Source organism: Eriocheir sinensis, unplaced genomic scaffold (genome assembly GCF_024679095.1).
Source record: "Eriocheir sinensis breed Jianghai 21 unplaced genomic scaffold, ASM2467909v1 Scaffold704, whole genome shotgun sequence".
In the NCBI taxonomy this organism is placed as follows: Eukaryota; Metazoa; Arthropoda; class Malacostraca; order Decapoda; family Varunidae; genus Eriocheir; species Eriocheir sinensis.
The window spans coordinates 203,246-211,326 of record NW_026112059.1 but is presented as its reverse complement, the minus strand read 5'-3'; positions in this window follow the sequence as shown (position 1 = coordinate 211,326).

The window sequence follows — 8,081 nt, the reverse complement described above, 5'->3', positions numbered from 1 at the left end:
CCAATGGGACTTGGTGGTAGCCCTGGCGCAAATCAAGGAGGTGAATACTTTACTTTCCCTAACTGTTGCAAAATGAGGTTAATGTTAGGGAGTGGATGTTTGTCATCAATCAATTCATCGTTCAGAGCGCGGAAGTCGAGACAAAGTCTGACTCCACCATCCTTTTAGCAACAGGGACTAGATGTGCGCTGTAGGGTGACGCACTATTGCGTTTAATTCCCTGGGCCTAATGGTACTTGAGCTGAATATCTATTTCTTTATGATATTTTAATGGTATTGGGTATGGCTTTTTATATATAGGCTTGTCATTTTTAGCCTTAAAGTGTGAACATAATAGGGGTAATAGTGAGTGGCTCGTTTTTTAGAGCAAACACATCAGGATACTTGGGTTAAGCCTTCAGACAGCAATTTTCCCGTTGTGAGGGTAAAATAGCTCGTCTATCAGCTTATCGAGTACCATCTGCTTACTTGACTGGGTGACAGGCGGCTTTGTAGCTGTTTTTGTGACAGCTGCTACACATTCATTAGTCGATGATTGATAGTATTCTGAGTGACAAGAATAAATATGTCCTATCAATTCACCTGTTGGTATGTTAATAGTTTCTTCAGTAGGGTTAGCACAGGAATGATGAATTTGCCTTTGGTTTGTTTGACGTTAGGAGTTAAGGTTACTAACCCGGGAAATAAAATGAAGAAGGGATATCATTGGACCTTGGGAGAAATAAGGCTTGCTGGGCTCTGCCAATCTCTGCCTCCAGAGTGACATACCCTGCCGTGCCTGGGAGCAAGGACGCCACGTTAATAGCGTATGCTTTCACTGGTACTTCCTCCATCTCGTCTAAAGTAGGTTTATGATCTTCTGGGTACGGGCTCATATCGTCCGCAGCCAGGGAATGAACTTCCACTGGGTAGGCGCCCACCATTACACTAAACTGCCCAGGTGTGTCCAGCGGTGCAGCTACCACATTTTGTCTCCACATAAATTCTAGGCCCAACAAAACTGCTGTTGGTAACACTATACCTTGTGATATTACTACAAATTTTTCTATAATTTCTCCGTGCCCAAAGTCCACTACTACTTCGGCTAGTCCTTTATTAGGGATTGGAGTCCGATCTACCCCTTGTATGGAGAGAGGTTCTGTAACTATCATCTTCCCGCCTACCTTCCTAAATAAATCTTCTTCTATTAGGGACGCTCCTGCTCCTGTGTCTAGCATTGCGTAAACCCGCTCCTTGTGCATTAGCGCCTACGCACAATCTCAACGTGAGGGCGTTGGTAGGGTCGTGGACTGCCGCAGCTACTCTGGGGTCGTTTTTTTTTGTTCTTCTGGTGGTCAGGGTTGACCCAGGAGCTAAGGGGTGCGGGACCGGCCGGGTACTACGGGCGCCAGGCCGCGCACGGCGAGACAGGCTGACGCCTGTGAGTGGGCTGGTACTGAGGGTACCGAGAGCCCGTTGGTGGGTGGTAGGTACCCTAGACTGCCTTCCATATGTGCAATCGCGAGCCATGTGTCCTACATACCCACAAGCATAACATGTAGGTGGCGTGGGCGCGTTCCCATATGGGCGTGTAGGTGGCGCGGCGTGCCGTCCTCCCCTTTGGGGTATCGGGTAACGTGACTGGCCTGGAGGGCGTGGAGGACGGGCTTGTGAGACATGTTTGGGTCCGATGCCTGGGTGGAACAGACGTTCAGCACTTTTATTTCTTTGGCGATATCGGCATCGGATAGCTTCGACTCTGGATAAGCTTTAATATATTCATACCCTTTCTTTAATACCTTCTGTGGGTCCCCCTTTTCTTCCTCCGTTAGGATGAGTAAGAGGGCCGGAGGGAAAGCCTCTGAGCCGTAAAGCGGTTATCTCAGTTAGGAAACTGGCATTGTCAGGCTTGAGAGCGATCAACTCGTCTCTCAATGTCTCCAGGCGGATGAGGAAGGTGCGGATGTTTTCTCCTGTCCGCCGTTTTGCCTCTCCCAATTCTTTCTGGAGGACCGAAAAGGTCCTTACTGTGGGAAACACACGTAGGAAGTCTTCCTTTACTTTTTCCCAATTCTGTCCACATCTAGTGATACAACCGAGGAGATGATCGCGCGCTGCTCCCAGGGCATATTGTTTGGCTAACTCAATCTTTCCGGTAGTGTCCCAATTTGCCTGTGTCCGGCTTTCAATATCCTCTATCCATTTCTTTGCTAGCTTATGGCATGGGAGGTTTGGTGCTTTGCTACTTTTTTCTTCTCCACCACAAAAATATAAGAGTCCCTGCACTCTACTAAAATCATTCAAGGTATGACGGCTAAGTAGCGTGACAAGATCATCATGGGCAAGGGTGATCGATTTTCCATCTCCTTTTTTGGGGGGAGGGTTCTTGCCTTCGTCTGGCATTTTTTAACTCTAAAGTCTTATTCCCGTAATTCCAAGAATAACTGTCTTCTCCCTCGCTTTCGGATGTGGACATACACCAGTACAATACCAATATAAACCAATATAAATTGCAAGTTTCACCACAAGTTTCACCACAAGTTTCACCACCCCACACCTGACACCAATGTTGTAACCCGCAATCCCGGGTCACACAGGGGCGACGACACACTGTTTGCACTAGTAACACTTGACTTAAAATACTGGTACTTTAGGAGTATTTAAAGGAGTTCGTAAATGGGGTGATGAAACGGTGTCGCCTTTCTTATATGTATTTTATTCTACCTTAATACTACTTAATATTACAGAGGGTAAAAATATTGTTTAAACCAGCGACTGGCTTACTAGACTCAATGAGTCTTCAGGTTTTCTTTCACTATTGGTTACTGACGTTAACACTGGTATAATATTGAGTAAAAACTCACACAATAAAGTATCATAGAAATATAATCCTAAGTAAAACTAAGATAATAGAACACAATAGATATGTTAGATACGCTTTCCTCTATGGTAATTCTTCACTCCATACTCACAGTAGCAACGATGAATGTTCTACCCATGTTGTCTAGGGAAGGACAACTGAGTGTCCAGCAACGAACAGAGTGCTGGTTAATCTGAGGTCAAGCCTGGAGAAAATGCTTCTTATATAGGCAGACATCGCGAGGGTAATACGTCAGGCGTGTGAGTCATACATCAAACTCACACCGAGCTCATACAATAATCTACCTAACCGACATGCTTAATTCACGCGGTGACGCAGCTTTGTTTTCATAACATTTTGTTCCGCGGCTGATCGTGGTTTGGCCGCGGTGATTGTGTTTTGGCTTAGAGAGATAAGCGGGTGCGTTAATGGGCATTTACAATTGTGTATAGGTTGGTAAATGAACAGTGGGGACAATCATGTGTTGGAGTCCGTGTTGTGTTTTAGCGGTCGATACCGCTGTTGTCATCGGAAAATATTGCCGGTGAAGATGATGATGACACGAGTGGTGTCGCAGCCCTCGGGGCACCACATACCCCACACCTGACACCAATGTTGTAACCCGCAATCCCGGGTCACACAGGGGCGACGACACACTGTTTGCACTAGTAACACTTGACTTAAAATACTGGTACTTTAGGAGTATTTAAAGGAGTTCGTAAATGGGGTGATGAAACGGTGTCGCCTTTCTTATATGTATTTTATTCTACCTTAATACTACTTAATATTACAGAGGGTAAAAATATTGTTTAAAACAGCGACTGGCTTACTAGACTCAATGAGTCTTCAGGTTTTCTTTCACTATTGGTTACTGACGTTAACACTGGTATAATATTGAGTAAAAACTCACACAATAAAGTATCATAGAAATATAATCCTAAGTAAAACTAAGATAATAGAACACAATAGATATGTTAGATACGCTTTCCTCTATGGTAATTCTTCACTCCATACTCACAGTAGCAACGATGAATGTTCTACCCATGTTGTCTAGGGAAGGACAACTGAGTGTCCAGCAACGAACAGAGTGCTGGTTAATCTGAGGTCAAGCCTGGAGAAAATGCTTCTTATATAGGCAGACATCGCGAGGGTAATACGTCAGGCGTGTGAGTCATACATCAAACTCACACCGAGCTCATACAATAATCTACCTAACCGACATGCTTAATTCACGCGGTGACGCAGCTTTGTTTTCATAACATTTTGTTCCGCGGCTGATCGTGGTTTGGCCGCGGTGATTGTGTTTTGGCTTAGAGAGATAAGCGGGTGCGTTAATGGGCATTTACAATTGTGTATAGGTTGGTAAATGAACAGTGGGGACAATCATGTGTTGGAGTCCGTGTTGTGTTTTAGCGGTCGATACCGCTGTTGTCATCGGAAAATATTGCCGGTGAAGATGATGATGACACGAGTGGTGTCGCAGCCCTCGGGGCACCACACTTCTCTCCCTCCCTTACTTTTATCCACTTCCTTCACCTCCTCTTTATGTCCTTCCTTGCCTCTTTCTTTCCCTCTCCTATGTCATCCTCTCCTCTCATCTCCTCCCCTCTCCTTTTCCCTTACCCCCTCCCTTGCTTCCCTCTGTCCTGGAAGCTGGAAAGGTGACAAGCAGGTGTTATGGGAGGAAGGGGGGAGGGGGGAAGAGGCGGAGGGGATAGGGGGTCGTCTGGATGCTTTACCAACACTAAAATGGTCTTTATACTGTCAGGTCCAAAGAGGTGTTGTGATGGCAGTAACACTCGCCTTTACGTGCTAACACCGCCATCACCGCTGACGTGTTACTGCTGCCACCACCACCACCACTACCACCACTACTACGACCAAAATGTACATACACTAACTCAATCATTGTAATGGATGTGTAGGGAGGAGGAAAAACTTAAAGATATAAAACAAAAGACCAGAGGGTACGTCATTGTAAGTGATTATAAGTATCTATAAGTGAGTATAAGTGATTACAAGTAGTTATAAGTGATCATAAGTAGTTAGTTATAAGTGATTATCAGTCATTATAAGGCCATCATAAGTATGTGAGTAATTATAAGAAGCTATCATAAATCACAACCTATGACACTATGTATCGGAAAGCTTGGGTTGTCTATATATTGTATAACATAACAAATCCCCCCTCAGACTACAATTACACAATGTGGTGCAATACTTCACGCAACTGTCCCGCCAGAATTCAGCGTCAGCCGTCCCTCGAAGCAGTTGCCAGCCACCTTGTTTGTAAATGTCCTATCTGATAAAGTCATCCACCTTACATAGATTTTTTTCGCAGCTCCAAAATAAAATTTTGTCACCTTGCAAGTTAAGAGAACAGTACTACTTGCCCCCCCCTTTTCCCGCTGTTACGGGACGCCGCTCTCGCCGCAGGCGAGTATAAAAACTCGGGGTGGCTTTTCCCGGGCATCACTTGCCCTCTCACCCAACTGTTGTGCCCACAGGTACGTACGTGACTCTCCCTCATCCCCCCATTTTTTCCCCCTACGTGCTCCCCAATGTTAGTTATTGTCTCCCTTTAACTAACCTGTGTCTTAATTATCATGTCAATGCATTTCTGATCCTATTAAGTTAAATAGATCACTCGCCCGCTCACCCAACTGTTGTGCCCACAGGTTTGGCGGCCAACTCCTGCCACACACACCCACAAACCCACACACATACAACCTCTACACCTACACGAACCCGTGATTCTTTCCCAATGTGTTCTTTTAGTTGTTAACCTCAGTACTCCTCTTTTTTTTCCGTGATAGGGTAGAAAGAAGGAAACCCCTTAACAATATATTCATTTGATCTTCATACAATTTGTAAAGAGGCAAAATGCAGCTTCTCTCACATGCTTTTGAATTGCAATGTTAATCAGAAGAGAGAGAGAGAGAGAGAGAGAGAGAGAGAGAGAGAGAGAGAGAGAGAGAGAGAGAGAGAGAGAGAGAGAGAGAGAGAGAGAGAGAGAGGCTTTCTTGGCTATATCCTGCACCGCATACTGCCGCTGCATCGCGCTCCTGGGAATTAGGGGCGCTGTTATGATGACTCATCAGGGTTGGCATTAAAAAAAAAAAACACCCTTCCCCCCCCAAAAAAAAAAAAATAATAATAAGTGTGAAAATATTTTACATAAAATTTAGTTTTATTTCCTATTGATAAATAAGGTCCATATATCTACATGAAATGAAATGGAAAATCCATAAAGATCTTCCAAAAAAATATAAATAACATCAAAGTTTTTTTTTCTTTATCTTATTTGTGTTCTAGTTTTTGCTTAGACACACCTGACACATCATCACTCAGCCACCACGCTACGACACAAGCCAAACCATACTCGGATACTCCACATTACACCCAGCCATATCACACAGTCACAACACAAATCGCACTTAAATTGAGGCCATCTTACAACGTGACTATACCTCGCCGCTATAGCAAATCGTTTCGCACAACACCACTTCGTACACATGAAAAACTAGTGTTTTCTATTTCATCAACCTTTTCCACTAAGAATAAATCAGGGCTCAATCTCATAGTTTCCAATGCTACACAGTTTGTGATAATTGTTTTACTGAAATCGACACAGCATTTTGAAAGTACTATATCAGTAGAGGCAGTAGCCACAAAGGGACCAACCTGCCAAAAAGCAGCAACACCTAAACAAGTGTCTGTCCTTCAGATAACACTTCACACATCTTGTTTTACCCTTCACTACTTTTTTTTTATTATTTAAATTGATTTAATATATAAATACGAAGAATAAACAAAAAACTAACACCCCCAAAAAATAAAGCCCCCCGAAACAAAACAACCCTTTTTTTTTTTAAACCCGGGTTTTTTTCCAACCCTGTGACTCAGAACAACAATGGCCGCCTTAGCATACACACACTGTACGTATGTACAATTTTCAGTCCACAGACGACAGTGTGAAGTGGCAAATATATTTATTTATTTATTTATTTAGATATAATGTACCAAAATTATGTTTTCAGTTTCTTTGAAGTTACTGCATTTGAATAGATATTTGAGTTTACCAACTGATAATATCATGCTGGTGTTAGTAAAATGGCTGTACATAATTATAGATTTAAAAACCACATATAATCAAAACCATAATACCTGATGAAAATTACAAGGATACAAAAAAAACCCGCTAGTTTTATTGATGTTTTTTTCGTTTAAACCAGGGGTGTCAAACTCATGGCCCGCGGGATAGTCATAAATGGCCCGCGGTATCACGATAAATTCAATCTTGTTAATGTATTTTCTACCCTTGTTGGCCCCCATGGCGGCACTTCAGAGTATGAACTGGCCCTCGAAGGGTTTTGAGTTTGACACCCCTGGTTTAAACCGCCAACCCTGCTGTACATAATTAAAATCTTACATATAGATAAAACCACAATACTGAGAAACTAACAAAGATACACACAAAAGAAAAAAATGGTTTTGTTAGTTGGTTTAAACCACTGTTTTTTATTGGTTTAAACCATACTTTAAACCATTTGGTTTAAACCGCCAACCCTGACATGTACACATACATACATATTCATATACACATACACTTACCTCCATAATCACACGCATGCATGCTAACACACATACACACAAATGCACCTATATATGCCAAGCATAAACACAGTCATAAGCAAACAGATAACACAGATACCCATTCAACACAGCCACACATTTCCACACCCCTCTACACCTGCACCTTCATGCACATACACACAACTGTTTATGCCATAAATGTGTATTTATATGTTAAGGTTGCCTCATGTTGGGATCCATTCCTCCTCTACCTCCCGCACCCAGCTTGGCCCCTCTCCCAGTATCACGTTTATTTGTCTTTGTTAACTCATTATTAATCATTCCCCAAAACCTTTTCCAGGTTATTCATGACTTGCGGGTCTACTAGTGTTTAGTGTCTTCTTTATTATTTCCTCCTCCAAAGTGTATCATGACTAGGCTTCCTACCCCTGTTCCAGGCCTGTGGTAATCTCCCTTTCCTCAATGTAACACTGTTATAACATGCCTGGCAGTCACTTCCATATAATCATTCTTTTCCAGTGATTCCATCTGTTCCTGGCCTGCATCCTTCCCATTTTTTCAGTACTTTCACCACACTCTCACCCTCCCCCAGCTCTGTTTCTCTCCATTTCCCATGCACTGTGTGTCATCATGTTCTCCATTCCTT